The 15,810-nt window shown below is 42.2% G+C and overlaps 1 non-coding gene across 1 annotated transcript; it reads right to left on the reverse strand.

Moving 5' to 3' along the window:
* Positions 1–15,046: 15,046 nt before the first annotated feature.
* Positions 15,047–15,120, reverse strand: Trnai-aau (transfer RNA isoleucine (anticodon AAU)). Its single transcript has one exon. It is a non-coding gene; the product is annotated as a tRNA-Ile (tRNA).
* Between the last annotated feature and the right edge of the window lie 690 nt (positions 15,121–15,810).

Consider the following 15,810-nt stretch of genomic DNA (forward strand, 5'->3'; position numbering starts at 1 on the left):
CCAATAACGTTCCAATTACGGAACCGCTTAATAGATTTACGTGTTCCAGACAAACCGTGGAGACCTTTTTGAATATACTAGAAAGGTTACCCTTGTAGCGGAACTAAGCTGATTTTCGTCTCCTTGTCTTCGGCAGCATCAGCGTCTTGACACTGCAAAGTTGAAAATCTAAATGAGTATGGGATGGTGTCTGCTCAAACACGTACACTACACCATAATTTAGATTACACTAACACACACATTCCATTCCTTTCAAAGTTCAGTTATTAAGTACGGTGACCAGTTTATTTATCACGAAAACTTATTAGCGCACAGCATAAGGTCAGAACCTACAATACCTAGCAATCACTGTTCAGTGGTGAAGATAACTGTTATTTTGTGGCACCAAACAGACAGTTGATCTTTAGACGTAAATGTCACAGTTTGACCTTGTCGGTATCCTGTAGCAGTTTATTAAAGAGTATCACACCGTGGTAGTTCAGTCAAGTCAGACCCTCATGAAATTCACATGACCAACAGTAACTAATTTCGGTGACAACAATATTACATAGTACTTGCTGATCGCTTCAGAGTTCAAATAAACTATTCATTAGTTTAGATTACAGAAATCACTCGAAAGCTCTTTACATACTGGAGTTTTGAGTTTCGCCAGGTTCTGGGTGCAACTACTTACAGGCGGTCATAAGAATAAAAAGTTATTTTGTAAATTACCTTATGCTTTAAAAATTATCTACGTTGGATTCTACTGTTTTAGCCGAACTACAAGAACTCTTGTCGCTGGCCAGAAATTTAAAAAAGAAATACATGGACACAATCTTCCTTGCGCGATGTAAATGCATTTGTGTATATGTATGAGCGGCATACCGGAAATTACAGTAGATTACATGAAACTATTGACTATTGAATTAACTAATTTATACTGTATGTCAGCCTGTACAGAAAAATTAAAGTAATAAAAGTATGTAGTCAAAGTTCTGAATCCAGCAGTTATTTTTGCGAAATCTTGTAAGTAGCCTGTTTATATGTTTGTATGTTAGCAGCGCTACAGACCGTATTAACATCGGTGACAGCGCTGTGCGCCCTCTGTAAGAGACTCTGTGGTTGGACGGACTCGCAGTTAGCGAGCAGATGGACGTGTACGGATATGGAGGAAACCTCATGAATCCATGGACCCTGCATGTCAGCAGAGGATTGTTCAAGCTGGTGGAGGCTGTGTCATGGTGTGGGGCGTGTGCAGTTGGAGTGATATGGGGCCCCTGATACGTGTAGATACGACTTTGGCAGGTGAAACGATTGTGCATTCCTACAGACTTGTGTCCGCAGCTCGTGGTCTCGCGGTCGCGTTGTCGCTTCCGGAGCACGGGGTCCCGGGTTCGATTCCCGGCGGGATGACTGGGTGTTTGTGTTGTCCTGATCATTCCTGAAAGTGGCGAGATTGGACTTAGCAAAGGTTGGGAATTTGTACGGGCGCTGATAACCGCGCAGTTGAGCGCCCCACAAACCAAACAACAACAACACGACAGACTTGGACAATTCCTGCAGGACAGCAAGACAACCACACGTCCAGAATTGCTACAGAGTGACGCCAGGAACACTCTTCTGAGTTTAAACACTTCCACTAGCCACCAAACTCCCCAGACATAAATATTATTGAACTGGGATACCTTGCAACCTACTGTTCAGAAGAGATCTGCATCCCCTAGTAATCTTATGGACTTGTGGACAGCCCTGCATTATTCATGGTATCAATTCCCTACAGCACTACTTCGGGCATTAGTCGAGTCCATGCCATGTCGTGCTGCGGTACTTCTGCGTGCTCGCGGGGACCCTACACGATATTAGGCAGGTGTACCAGCTACATCGGCCCTTTAGCGCAAGATAAAATTTATCGAAGGAAAAAAAAAAAAAACAGAACAGATGGGAAGAATGCACCTCCCATACCAAACCAAAGACAATTTGACACTCTGGGCATCACCTGTTACGCTACTTTGCTTTAACTGTGGATGAAGCCTGCTTTGGAGGGCTTCTCTCCCCTGTTCGCTTCGTAGGGCTGTTCTTTTTAATGCCCAATGGACTACCCGAACCGTTGAGAGTGAGTGTTTGAGAAATTGTGGACGCCGTAGCAGCTGGGGAAAAAGGCAGTCCGGCCAGGCAGAGACAAGTCGTAGGGCCAGTATGGTTCAAATGGGTCAAATGGCTCTGAGCACTATGGGACTAAACATCTGAAGTCATGAGTGCCCTAGAACTTAGAACTACTTAAACCTAACTAACCTAAGGACATCACACACATCCATGCCCGAGGCAGGATCCGAACCTGCGACCATAGCAGTCGCGCGGTTCCAGACTGAAGCGCCTAGAACAGCTCGGCCACAACGGCCGGCGCGAAGTGTGAACCACACCTAAACCAACACCAGACAGACATAATCTAGTGACGGATAGGGAGCGTCGAGCATTGCGGAGACTGGTTGTAATGCATCGCATGAAATCATCGCAAGCAATCGCCCTTGAATTTAAGAGTACTGCCAGCAGTCCAGCTATGACAGTGACTGTGCCTATGGAGTTAAAAAGAATGGGGTACAATGGTCGAGCAACTCCTCATCAGGCTCACATTTATCTGGTCAGTGCCAAGCGAGGCTTGAGGTGGTGTAAAGAGGAACACCACTAGACAGTAGATGACTAGAAATGAGTGATCCGGAGCAATGAATAACGCCACATCCTCTGGCAGTGCGACAAAAGTGTTTGCCTTTGGCGAATGCCTGCAGAACGCTGCCTGCCATCGTATTAGTGCCAATGGTGAAGTGTGCAGGAGGCGGTGTTAGAATATGGGGGTGTTTTTCGTGGTTAGCGTGTGATCTCGTCATTGGACTTGAGGCGGAAGGATAGGAACACATTTTATTGTACTGTGTACTGCGTACAGCGGAGGAACAGTTCGGAGACGATGAGTGTTTACTTCAGCAAAGCAGCATTGCAAGGCAATGGATTGTGGAGAATAACATTCCTGGACTGCCCAGACACCCGATCTGAACCCAATGGATCGCCTTTGGGGTGAATTAGAACGTCGAGTTCGCTCCAGACTCCATCAACGCACATCAGCACTTTCTCTGGTTACAGCTCCTGAGGGATGTAATGGGACACCGTCCTCCAACACTATCTTTTTTTTATATAGAAAGAACCGATACCATGTATACTATCGATTCTTGTATAAGTGAACATTATATCACCTGTCTAACTGAATGAACTTCATATGATTTTGTGTAAGATGTATTATATATCAGGCTAAAATGTATAAAAAAGAAATTAATTTGTTACAATCGTTACGTACTAACCTGTATGTGTGGCTAAAATTACTGTTCTTTTAAAAATATCTGTAATTACGAAAATATCTGGCATATTTATAATTCATATTATTAATTGCATGATTTAACACTAGTTATAAAATTTATTTATGGATTCATTTTTAAATAATGATTTGCTGATGATTCTTCTTTTGTCAAGAAGGTTTGTAAACTCTTCTGCTTCGTAAACTCTTTGGAATATTGTGAATACCGTAGAATGTAGGTGGTAGTGGGCATCTCTCTGATGGAATCGGTCGGAATTTTATGTTATGCCATAACAATTTGAATTTGAGTCTTGAAGTGGAGATTCTAAAGATGGTGTGATATTGAAAAATGTGTCACAGAATAAAATTCAAGAATTATACAGGCAAATCTTCATCGTTATTTAGTCATAAGGAACCCACAACGTTATTAATCAAAACTTCAGCCGCAAGAATGTACCCTAGACACAATAACTGCAGTCAACAACAAGAAGAGAAAGTGAAGATAAGTAAAAAGTTTTTCTTTTGCATGTCTTAAGCCTCCCGAAGCTTTCAAAACTTGTGCTGAGACAGAGAATTTTAATGGTGATGTGTGGGACGGTAGGATTACAGGGAGAATGGGCTGTCATTGCTACACAAACATTTAGGGACCTGACTGGAAGTGTGAAGCCGTTATAAAGGCGAAGGTGAACACATCCCATATTGAAGTCCATTTATAGGTCTCTTCCGAGGCTCGTCTGTGTTTTGAAAGCATTATATGAAGACTTTCCTACTGGCTTGCTAGGCCTAACTCAAGAAATGATTTTCTGTTGGGGTTGTCTCCCTTAGCCTTCGGAGTTTCTCCTCCACCACAAGGCAGTGGTTCCCTTCTCATTTAATCCCAAGAAAGGAGGGTTGCCTCATCTGGCAGCTACGCCGTTCCGAAGTCTTACTTCTCCGCCGTCGCTGCCATTAAAGTCTTCACCCGTAACCCTGGGCATGGGTTCCGTGTTACACCCCACGGGATTGGGTCCCTGCCTGAACTCAGCCATCCTAGCACTCCGGCCTACTGAACTGTAGGATGCCCACCCCCGCGACGTCGACGCGCCAGACAGGAATTACCCCAGTGGAGGAATAGGGAAGGGCACCCTACCTCCCTGGAGCCAGGTTAATGAATGTGTATGGTGCCACAAGCAATAACTCTTATGAGTCATACAGCTAAGATTTTTGAAAGAATTTTACTAAATCGAATAAGTGAAAAGATAGAAAAGGAGCTGAGTGAAGAAGAGCATGGGTTTAGGGAAGGAAGAAGCATGATCGACCTGATATTTTCTATCCGTCAAGTGATGGAAAAAAGTTGGGAGTATAACAAAAGGGTGATAATGATTTTTATAGACATAGAAAATGCATATGACTCAGTTGACAGGGAAAGACTCTGGGAAGAAATGAAGAAGATCGATATAGAAGATGGATACATTAATGTTATAAAGACAATGTACACAGGACACAACTGTAGAATTAGAACACCATTGGGGAACTCTGAATACTTCGAAATAAGACAAGGACTTAAGCAAGGAAGTATTCTATCTCCTGCACTTTTTAATGTTGTGATGGAGGGAATGAATAGGGCAGTTAAAGATATAGTAAAAGAAAAAGACAAAAAGATGATTTTTGCAGATGATATGGTAATATGGAATGATAAAAGGTAGATGTACAGTTACAACTTGATGCATGGAAGTTAAAGATATAGTAAAAGAAAAAGACAAAAAGATGATTTTTGCAGATGATATGGTAATATGGAATGATAAAAGGTAGATGTACAGTTACAACTTGATGCATGGAAGGAAATAATGATAAGGTACGGATTAAAAAAAATAAAGATAAGAGTGAAGTAATGGTATTTGGAAGAGAGAAAGGGATCAACGGAAATATTACCTTGAATGGAGAACCCCTCAAAGTTTCAGTTATTTAGGGAGTGAAATATCTAGGGATGAAAGAATAACTAACGAAATTAAGTAGGAGGTTACAGAAGGGAGGCAATTTCTACCAAACAATAAAACACCTGATTTGGAATAATGAAGTTTCAGAAAGAGCAAAACTCCTTATGTATAAGAATTATTACATCCCTATTGTCACCTATGGAGGAGAAACATGGACAATGACAGAAAGGGACTGCCGCAGACTGCAAGCAGGGGAAATGAAATTTCTCAGAGCAGTTAAGGGAAAAACAAGAATGGACAGGGTAAGGAATGTAGAGATTAGAAATGACCTGAAACAAGAAAGTATGAGAGAAGAAATTGAAAGAAAGAGATTAAGATGGTATGGGCATGTTAAGAGGATGCATGGGCAGAGACTCCCCAGAATTATGGAAGAACTAAAGATAGATGGGAAAAGACCTAGAGGGCGCCCAAGAACACGGTGGAAAACGGGAGTGAGAATATCTGTAGAAAGGAAAGGTGTGACCTGGCAGCAAGTGGAGGAAGAAAAGTGGTGGGAGGACCGAGACAAATGGAGAGGACTCGTCAGCACCCAGACCCGGCAGTAGCTGGAGCGGGATTCGGATATAGATAGATTATAGGTCTCTGGAAATTTTTGATGAGCTAGTCTAGTCACTTCGCAGATTTTATACATTATAATGATTGTTCTTGTCTTCTTTTTTTCGTAGTCTTATGATGACTACCACCCGATCGGAACTATTAACTACATCTATATGTTTTTGTGATTGTGTCGCAAGTACACAGAAGTTATTGATTCTCTTTTGGAAAGCGTCCACTGCGGAAGACGTTATCGCGTGACACTGTACCAGACACACACGAGCCAGCAGCGGCTCTAGTGCGGCTTCGCCAACTTACGCGAGACAGTATTTCACAGGCGAACGCGTTATGTAAGGGAGGGGCCAGACCTCGTCTCAAGGTCGCGTGACAGCCTTGCCGTGACTGCATAGGGCTTCCGCGGTTCCATAATGGCACTCGAGATTCACTGAGCGTTACAAAAGAGCGCGCTTGGTTGCGCGCGACTCTGTGACAGATAACACGATAATGGCCCTTTTCCGCAAAATTTGCGCTCTCCAAGCTGAAGAGACGTGTACGCGACCATTCGAGAATCGGACAGAAACTTTGGCGCTTGTTTCGGCGACATCAACGTCAGACGCCTCATATCGGATGTTCGGGCAGGTAGTCTTCACCTGTTTTCCACACTCGTTTAGATGCATATGGAAAAATGAAGGAAGGAAATAAAGGTTCAAAGTCCGTCGACAACGAGGTCATTAGAGACGAAGCGCAATCTCGGGTTGTTTTTGTTAAGGATGGCCAAGGAAAGTGGCCGTGCCGCTTCAAAGAAACCGTCCCGGCATTTGCTGGAACGATTGAGCTGCATGTAAGGTTTATTCTCAAGTCATTTTCCAATACAACGGAAACAGACAAGTCATTACGAAAACACACCCCTCGAAGTTGAAGTGGCATACAGTATAATCACATTCACGTCTTCTTTCCCTACCCTCCGTCAGAATGCAAATTATCGCTCTGTTTTCTACATAAACACGCGATCACAAAATAGGAAAGTAAAGAGAGAGAGAGATACAAAAACGACATAAAGTGTAGATAGTGAGCCTATAGAAAATGGAGAAAAAAGAAATAATATCCTTGGTGATTTTTGTTCAAATTCAATGTTTCAAATGGCTCTGAGCACTATGGGACTTAACATCTGAGGTCATCAGTCCCCTAGAATTTAGAACTACTTAAACCTAACTAACCTAAGGACAGCACACACATCCGTGCCCGAGGCAGGATTCGAACCTGCGACTGTAACTGTCGCGCTGTTCCGGACTGAAGCGCCTAGAACCGCTCGGCCACCGCAGCCGGCTGGTGATTTTTGTTTTATGGGTATTAGCCAGTAGTCCAAGGCATATTTCTCCCTCTAAAGTTTCATTCCCTAACGCTGGAGACGCCATCAGAAGCTATAACGACTCAGAAAGCAATTAAAGCCTCAGCAACCCCAACTGTTCACATGCTTCCACGCAACGGTCAGTTTATTACGTCACTGGCTCGCTGCCTAAGATCACTGAGTTGGCTCAAATGGCTCTGGGCACTATGGGACTCAACTTCTGAGATCATAAGTCCCCTAGAACTTAGAACTACTTAAACCTAACTAACCTAAGGAGATCACACACACCCATGCCTGAGGCAGGATTCGAACCTGCGACCGTAGCAACAGCGCGGCTCCGGACTGGAGCGCCTAGAACCGCACGGCCACCGCCGCCGGCCAGATCACTGAGTCGCAACGACGTGTGTTATGGAAAAGGAACCAACTATAGGGATAGTTTGTGCCACAAAATTAGACCGCAAGTTTGTCAGTAGTCTATATTAAAGAAATCACGTAGCGATTATTATCTAGAAATCGAAAGATTCGTGTACTGTGCAACTAACTCTTCCCACTCTGCGTATACGTTACTTATGAAGTAGGTGCTTCATATGAATGTGGACTGGAAATGTCGACATCTTTTATGGTTTCTTCGATTTGCTCCGCCACTCCTAACGATCATAAGGATACACGCCTATGGAAGATCTTTGCTAATAAGACTACGTTCTAAAATTGAAATAGTTTTTTTTTTTTTTTTTTTTTTTTTTTTTTTTTTTTTTTTTTTTTTTTTGCAAAAGACATTTAGAAGAGCGCTTTACCACGTACACTGAGGGCAGCAAGACAAATTTTATTAATATATATAATGCAAATGTTGGTTTGTTCAAAATTGTTAATCTCCGGAAGCTCATGACTGACTTCTTCGAAATTTTGACACAAAGTCTCACTCGGATACTTGCGTGTTTTTATTTACCTATTTCTTAAATAAATGTAATGCATAAATTTGTATAAATTTAATGATACGGAAAAATTATAAAATAAACAATAATAAAACGTTGTTAGCAAACAGGAAAGTTGTATTTATGGTTTAATGGTTTACGATTAGAATACTACTACAGAATGTGAATTTGCAATAACAATAAATGAGGCCTAGAGAAAGGTGGGAACAGGAGATGTACAGAGGAGTGGGAGGAAAAGTGCGTAGAAAACTGGAAAGAGGAGATGGACAGAGAGAGAGAGAGAGCAGGAGGACATGGATAGAAAGCTGGAGGGGGAGAGGGAGGTGGAGGAGAAGATGGACAAAGAAAAGGGAGAGGAGGTGCTGGTCTAGGACAAGGGGGGAGGGGGGAAAGAGGAGATGAAGACAGAGGGAGGGACGAGGTGATGGACAGAGAGAGGGGGAAGGAGGAGGAGGAGGTCAAGGAAAGGGACAGGTGGAGATGGACAGAGAAAGGGGAGAGAAGGATATTGGAACGAATATCCAATTCCCACACATATTCGTAAAGTGTACTCTCTGTTTTCTTTCTTTAAGCGGACAGCAAAGGGTGGCCAGGTCAGGTAGTACATAATAAAAATGAAGGAGGATTGATACTACAGAAGAATTTTTTTTATGGAGAAGCTAATATACACTCAGTTCCCTTCTCCAAGCAGTTCCTTTCTGCCTTCATAATTATTACTCATCACTTGCAACTCGATTTGCAGATCAAAGAAGCAGTTCACAGACGATCCTGAATTTTCATTTTTGGTCTGTTCCTGATGCAGTCTCTTGCGTAACGACGACAAAATTGTTGTCTTTCCAATTTTCGCCTGCTGCAAAAAGCGTGTAAATTGTTCCTTGCATTATTCGTGAAGCATTTTTTTTTTAATTTTAAGTTTAATTTGATGGAATTCCGCTTCAGTGGGTACTCGCCCGAATCTAGAAGTGGAAGACTGTCTCTACCTAACAAACTGCATCTTATTTTAAGGAGAGTCCTGCATACATGTTTTTCTTGCGTGATCTCTGTCCTGTTATGTCCCGCCGATACACAACTGAAAAAGAAACAGAGCACGATGTAGAATTCTAACACTCCTGTCCTGTGTTCCTCTTTGGATTTTTGAGCTGTAGGGTTAATGTTTCTTCTCCAACCACCCATGCTTTTAATTACAGCACTTTTCAGACAGCCCCCAGCGAATAAGACCAGAACACGAAATGTATAGTAATGGAAATAATTACATTCTGGAAGAAAACTAAATGAGGTGTCTAACATTATACTAAATACAAAGAAAGGAAATGCGCCTGGTGATGGTTTCACAATAGAAATGAATAAAGCAACAGGGAAAGTGATGCAAAAGGAACTCGCAAAATTAGTCACAGAATGTCCACAGAGGAAAACAATTACATCTGGAACAATTCTTTATCGTACTACTTCACAAGAAAGGTGACAGGAAAAATGTAAAAAAGTTATAAACCTAATAGTCTCCTCTTAATAATGTGCAAGACATTCTCATGGATCGCGCAGGAAAAAAAAAGGTTTCGATCACGCAAAATTGCAAGCTGGCTCTAGAATGATTATGTACAACGGATATTCAAAAATCGATGTTATGTAATGTGGGATGAATTTTGATTTCATCTATACGTGGGATTCATACATTCTGAGAACATTTTTGACTGATTTACAACAAACAGACGATATGCCATGAGAAGTGATTCAACATGTTTACCTATGTTAGTATACTGTTAACCCATTCCAGGGGAAAAAAAGAAAACCGACGCATCACGTATGAATTGGAAATCTTTGGCCTGGGGTACAACTGTCTTCAGTAATTTGTTTCGTTTCGAACTGAGCTCCGAAGGCGAAGCTGTGTGGAGACGCCCTGGAAAATGGTACGATACTGGCCCGACAGGGTCACTTCATTTCACAGCAAAACCACTTTCGTTGTCATCCGCGGCACTCATACGCCTCGTTTTGTTGGCCTCCATGGCGAGCCATCCTGGGCTTACATTTCAGCCAAAAAAATGCCCGTCCGCATACGTCGATAGTTTGTATTGCTTCTCTTCGTGCTTGCCAAACCCTACCTTGGCGAGCAAAATCACCGGATCTCTCCCCAATTGGCACGTTTGGAGCATTCTGGGCAGGGCCTTCAAGTCAGCTCGGAATTTTACGATCTAATGTGTCAGTTGGACCGAATCTGGCACGACATGCTTCAGAAGGACATCCAACAACGCTATCAATCAAGCCAAGCCGAATAACTACTTGCATAAGGACCAGACATGTACCAACGCGTTACTGACTTATTCATTTTTGTGAAGCTCTTTGTCCAGAATAAATCTTAGAATTTCCTGAAATTATATGCATTCGTTTGTGTGTGCATGTACATAACACCTACCGATTTCCATCCCATTCGGATAATTCCTTCGTGGTGCGTCGTTTTTTCGCCTTAGAATGTATATACATCATGGGTATGTTGCTGTTAATCAAGACAGTGGGAAATTCAGGCTTCGTAATAGGGGTCAGAAAAGGAGATTTGACGCCACCAAACTACTCTCAATATCAGAGTAAGTTTTCACATCCCTAAAGTGGGGGAAAATGTGGTGATAGAACGTACATGAAACATGTTCATTTTGTTGATAACACTGTACTTTTTGACTCTAGAAGAAATTAAGTTTAAGACGTAATGGAGGAGTGTATTTGAGTAACTTTCAAATTGGACCTGAAAATGAAATCAAATTTAATGGTTTTGATATACAAGGGGTGTCTGAAAAGTCCGTGCAAAAATAAAAAATAATTACGTGTTTGAGGTAAACCTTTTTTTTATTTTTCGACATAGTCTCCTTTTAGACTTATACACTTCGTCCAATGCTGTTCTAATTAGTTGATCCCTTCTGTATAATAGGAATTGTCCAAGTCTGCAAAATAGCTATTAGTTGCTGCAATCACCCCCTCATTTGACTAAAATCTTTGTCCCGCCAGCCATTTCTTCAAATTGGGGAACAAAAATAGTAGTCCGAGGGAGCCAAGTCTGGAGAATAGGGGGGATGTGAAACGAGTTGGAATCCTATTTCAATGTATCCATGTTTCATCCACAGTGACGAAACGACGCTTAAAGTCCTGTGGATTCTTCCTAAACAGCTGCAAACCATCCTTGCAACACTTCACACGATTCCGATTTTGGTCAAGCGTAAGCAATCGCGGAACCCATCTTGCGAATAGCTTTCTCATGTCCAAATGTTTATGCAAAATATTATATACCCGTTCATTCGAGACGCCCACAGCACGAGCAATCTCACACACCTTAACTCTTCTGTCATTCATCACCATATCACGGATTTTATCAATGATTTCTGGAGTCGTAACCTCCACAGGGCGTCCAGAACATTCAGCATCACTTGTGCCCGTATGGCCACTCCGAAAAATTTGAAACCACTTGTCAGCTGTTCTAATCGAAGGCGTTGAGTCACCGTAATGTTTATCAAGCTTCTCTTTAGTCTCCTGAGGCGTTTTGCCTTTCATAAAGTAATGTTTAATGACCACACGAAATTCTTTTTCGTCCATTTTTTGACAATCACTCTACTTCCTTGATTCTCACGAATGCCAATCACGAAGAAATAAACCAATATGGCTGAAACTTGGTGTAAGTTCTTTCCAAAGATGTTACTAATTAAACATGACCTCGACACGCGCCGGTGGTGCCATCTCTCGGACTTTGCACGGACTTTTCAAACGCCCCTCGAATCGTCTCTGAACTCTAACATAATGCGCACTTCTTCAGAAGAAGTAACTGTTTCAGCAGATGCGTTAGCACACCGCGGGAAATTCAGCCACACCTATAAGTAAACTGGTGCTGGTACAGGTACGAACGGCACAGCGTTTGTGGTTCCTCGTATACTGTCGGTACTAGTCCATTTATCCTGCAGTTTCTCAATGCGACTCCCCCAATATATTGCGTAGGGTAAGAGGGAAACTAGGCATCATTGCACTCACAGTTCTCTAGGAACTACCATTGATATGAGGCGAACAGAGAGCGAGTGGCGAAACTACTCAAAACCCGCGTTTTGAGAACAGAGGCCTGGTACTCTCTGTATTGCCGGATCTTTTCTTCACGCTAGTGAGGTTGAGTTGTGTCAGATGGCAGCACTCTTCATGGCAACTGAAACAGCCGTTAATTATTCCAGACGACAAGTGAAGCAAGCGCACACTGCATCCTGTGTTTCAAAGTGTTGTAGCTCCATTACACCAAATAATCATTACTATGGACATAGACGACTGTTCAGAAGGAAATGAAGGTAAACTAATTCAATTCAAAACGTACTGCGAAACATAGTTCACGTTTTTAATCGCTTATACCGTTTGTACAGCTGGTCTGACAACAACATAACCTGTCTTGAAACCGCTAATGCAAATGGTTCGAATGGCTCTAAGCACTATGGGACTTAACACCTGAGGTCATCAGTCCCCTAGACTTACAACTACTTAAATCTAACTAACATAAGGACATCAACACACATCCATACCCGAGGCAGAATTCGAACCTGCGACCATAGCAGCAGCGCGGTTGCGGACTGAAGCGCCTAGAACCGGTCGGCCACACCGGCCGGCGTCCGCTAATGCAATACAATGCGTTTCTCTAATGTTACTTTTGGTGTTTGTAATAGCTATTTTTCTTATATTTTTTGTTGTATGGCTGAGAGAGGGAATCATAGAGAATGGTCAGTCACGATTAAAGCAGAGAGGAGGAAAACATACACGACATGTGGAAACCTGGAAGACCAACAAAAGGAAAACTCTCCGAAATATCGGACATGAGTGTATAACCAGGAAAAGACAGCTGGTTAAAGGAAAAGTGTGTTACTGAGTCTCTACATGTCCATTAAAGTGCTCTGCAAGAACAACGGAAACTGTTTTATGCTCTCTGGAATGTAGGTGACTATTCACAACAAAATATTTATCTTCAGAGATCGGTGCAATCATCCTGTGCGCAAAGGAGATGAGTGCGAAATGATTATGGAAATCAGAAGTCAACGTCATTTGTTTCCTAGATATGGAAAACCAAAGAGTCCAGGTTTATAAAAGCATTCTCTTTGAACACATTTCGGATATCCGATGGACGACTGTAACGTTACATAACAAAGCTTGACGTTTGTGCTGTAGTTGACACTCATGGCAAGAAGACCCCAGGCAATAAAATGGATAAAACGGATGTTATGGAACTTATCAAATCATTTCCAGCCTATCAAAGCCGTTACAAAAGAAATAAAAGTTCCGAAAGAGAATACTTAAACCCAAATCCAAAGTGTACATCCACAGATGTGATAAAGAACATAGAACACCAGTAAGACGGAAATTCTGTTAACATATCTTTTCAACAAAACTTAATCTCCATTTCAAGCTAGCATCAAAAGACACGTGCAGTTTCTATGATGAAATTAACATGAAGATTTCAGTGGAACAGAATGAAGCTATTTTGCTGTCCATGACGCAGAAAAGATGTGCACTTAAGAATAACTCCTCAGGCTATGAAGAATTTGAAATCAGATGCAGAAAATATGTCAAATGACTTGTACGTACTGATCTTTGATCTACAGAAGGCAATCCCGTTTCCAAAACTGTCCAAGTCAGTAGCACACTACAACAGGAATCTGTGTGCCCACAACTTGGGAAAACTTTCATCTAGTGAAAAATGATTTTATGTATATGTGGGATGAAACAGCAGGAGGAAGTGGGTCACATGATCTTTCATCGCCCCTACCGAAGCATCTCAAGGAACATGCTAATCATTGTAAGCAGGTGATTTTGTATTACGACAGCTGCACGGCACAAAATCGGAACATAAAAATGGCACTTTCTTTGAAGAAACTATTACAAGAGCCTGGTATGTAATCCAAAATCGTAGATAATAATTTTTTTGTGTCAGGTCATTAGCACCTACCAAACGATGCCGACTTTGGCTTGACAGAAGCAAAGAGTAGAGGCAACCCATATTTATTCGCCAGATAACTGGACAACCGCTTAAACAAACTAAGCAGAAAAATAATTTTAAAATAGTTCACAGGATGCATACTGACATTTTATCCACAAAGAAATTGGAAGCAGTCATTCCAACAGGACGAAAACCGTTGACGGTCACAAACTGAACTGTCAAGACATTTAGTGGTTGAGGTACGAAAAGGACATTCACTTAGATACCACAATACCCTCGATCCTGACATTCATTTCCCTGAAATTAACTTGGCAAAGAAAAGTAAAGGACGAGCAACACGTCAGCTACCAGAACAAGACAGTCTCTACACAAGCAGCGACGTGCAGTTACGGACGCAAAGGAGAAGAATATATTGGATTTGCTGGATTTTATTTCTCCAATTCAGCACCGTTTCTTTAAGCACATTCTTTGCACTGCAAAAACACCTCAAAAACAGTTTGCTGAAAATGACGCCGAGTCTGAAGATAACAATGAATTGTTCTATGAGCGAATAAGTAGGCATATGTAATCAATACAAGAATGGGTATGGACATATTCAACACGGATCTGTTATATTATGTACTACTTTGCTTGTATTTATTTTCAGGAGACTACTCAAGCAAGTCCATAATTTCCGTTTCAAACATTGTTGCAGCCTTCGATATACTCCGTTTTGCAAGGAATAAGTGAAGTATAATTGTCTATTTCACAATAAATTAAACATATGCTTATTAAGTTAATGCTGATTTTTTTAATCCCATATTTATTTATTTATTTATCTTCCGACATCTCGGAAACTCTTTCTCTGGACTTGCACCACTTGTATTCTGAATGCCTCTTACAGCAGTTGCACATATTTCGTTCTTTGAATATTGTTTTACATGGCCAGTAAAGTAACAAAAACGCATAATCAATATAATACTAAAAGCAACTGCAAAGTTTTTTAAACAAAAAAAAAATTGGCCCGTGGGGGGATCGAACCCACGACCTTCGCGTTATTAGCACGACGCTCTAACCAACTGAGCTAACGGGCCGATGCTCAGATAACGTTCTGCACAGTTATATTAAGAACATTCCTCTGTATGGCGTGATAAATACTTTGCAAGACGTGGGTCTGTTCGAATGGCTGGCTCAGATACAGCATGGCAGTTGGTGGTGGCAGCGGCCAACACGTCATCGCGGCGTCTGCCCACGCACAGCAGCAGCACGTGAAGAGCACTGCATCAGTGCGTGTCTCGCCAGAGAGTTCAAGGCCAGCGCTTGTCTCTCCCGCCTGCAGGCGCCGCTGTTAAAACTGGACAAATCCGGTGCGCCCGTATCAGCTACGCGGCGTTTGCATTCCGCCGACCCATGTGGACATCCATGTACGGACGATGCCCCACCAGACAGGCCTCGATAACGGGGTTACCACTTTACGTGCACATTGCATGCGTGGGTAACGAGTGGTGGGGGCTTTCCAAACATCAGTGCGTCGCAGTTGTTATCAGTCACAGGTATTGCGTATTACAGTACAACGCGTAAGTAAGGAATCTGCGCGGATGCAGGTGGATCTCTCCGCCCGTAGTCACTCAACAGAAGCGTATACGACGGGGGGCATGGACGTGTACAACAGTACATGTTCTCAATAAGCACAGGGTATATTGTCAAAAATCGCGTTTGTTGCTATGCGTGAGTCTTGTGCCAGTTACGTCCAGATTTCTAGACGGTAGCATCTTATTGTCGTC

The sequence above is a fragment of the Schistocerca nitens genome, chromosome 1 (assembly GCF_023898315.1).
Source record: "Schistocerca nitens isolate TAMUIC-IGC-003100 chromosome 1, iqSchNite1.1, whole genome shotgun sequence".
NCBI lineage: Eukaryota > Metazoa > Arthropoda > Insecta > Orthoptera > Acrididae > Schistocerca > Schistocerca nitens.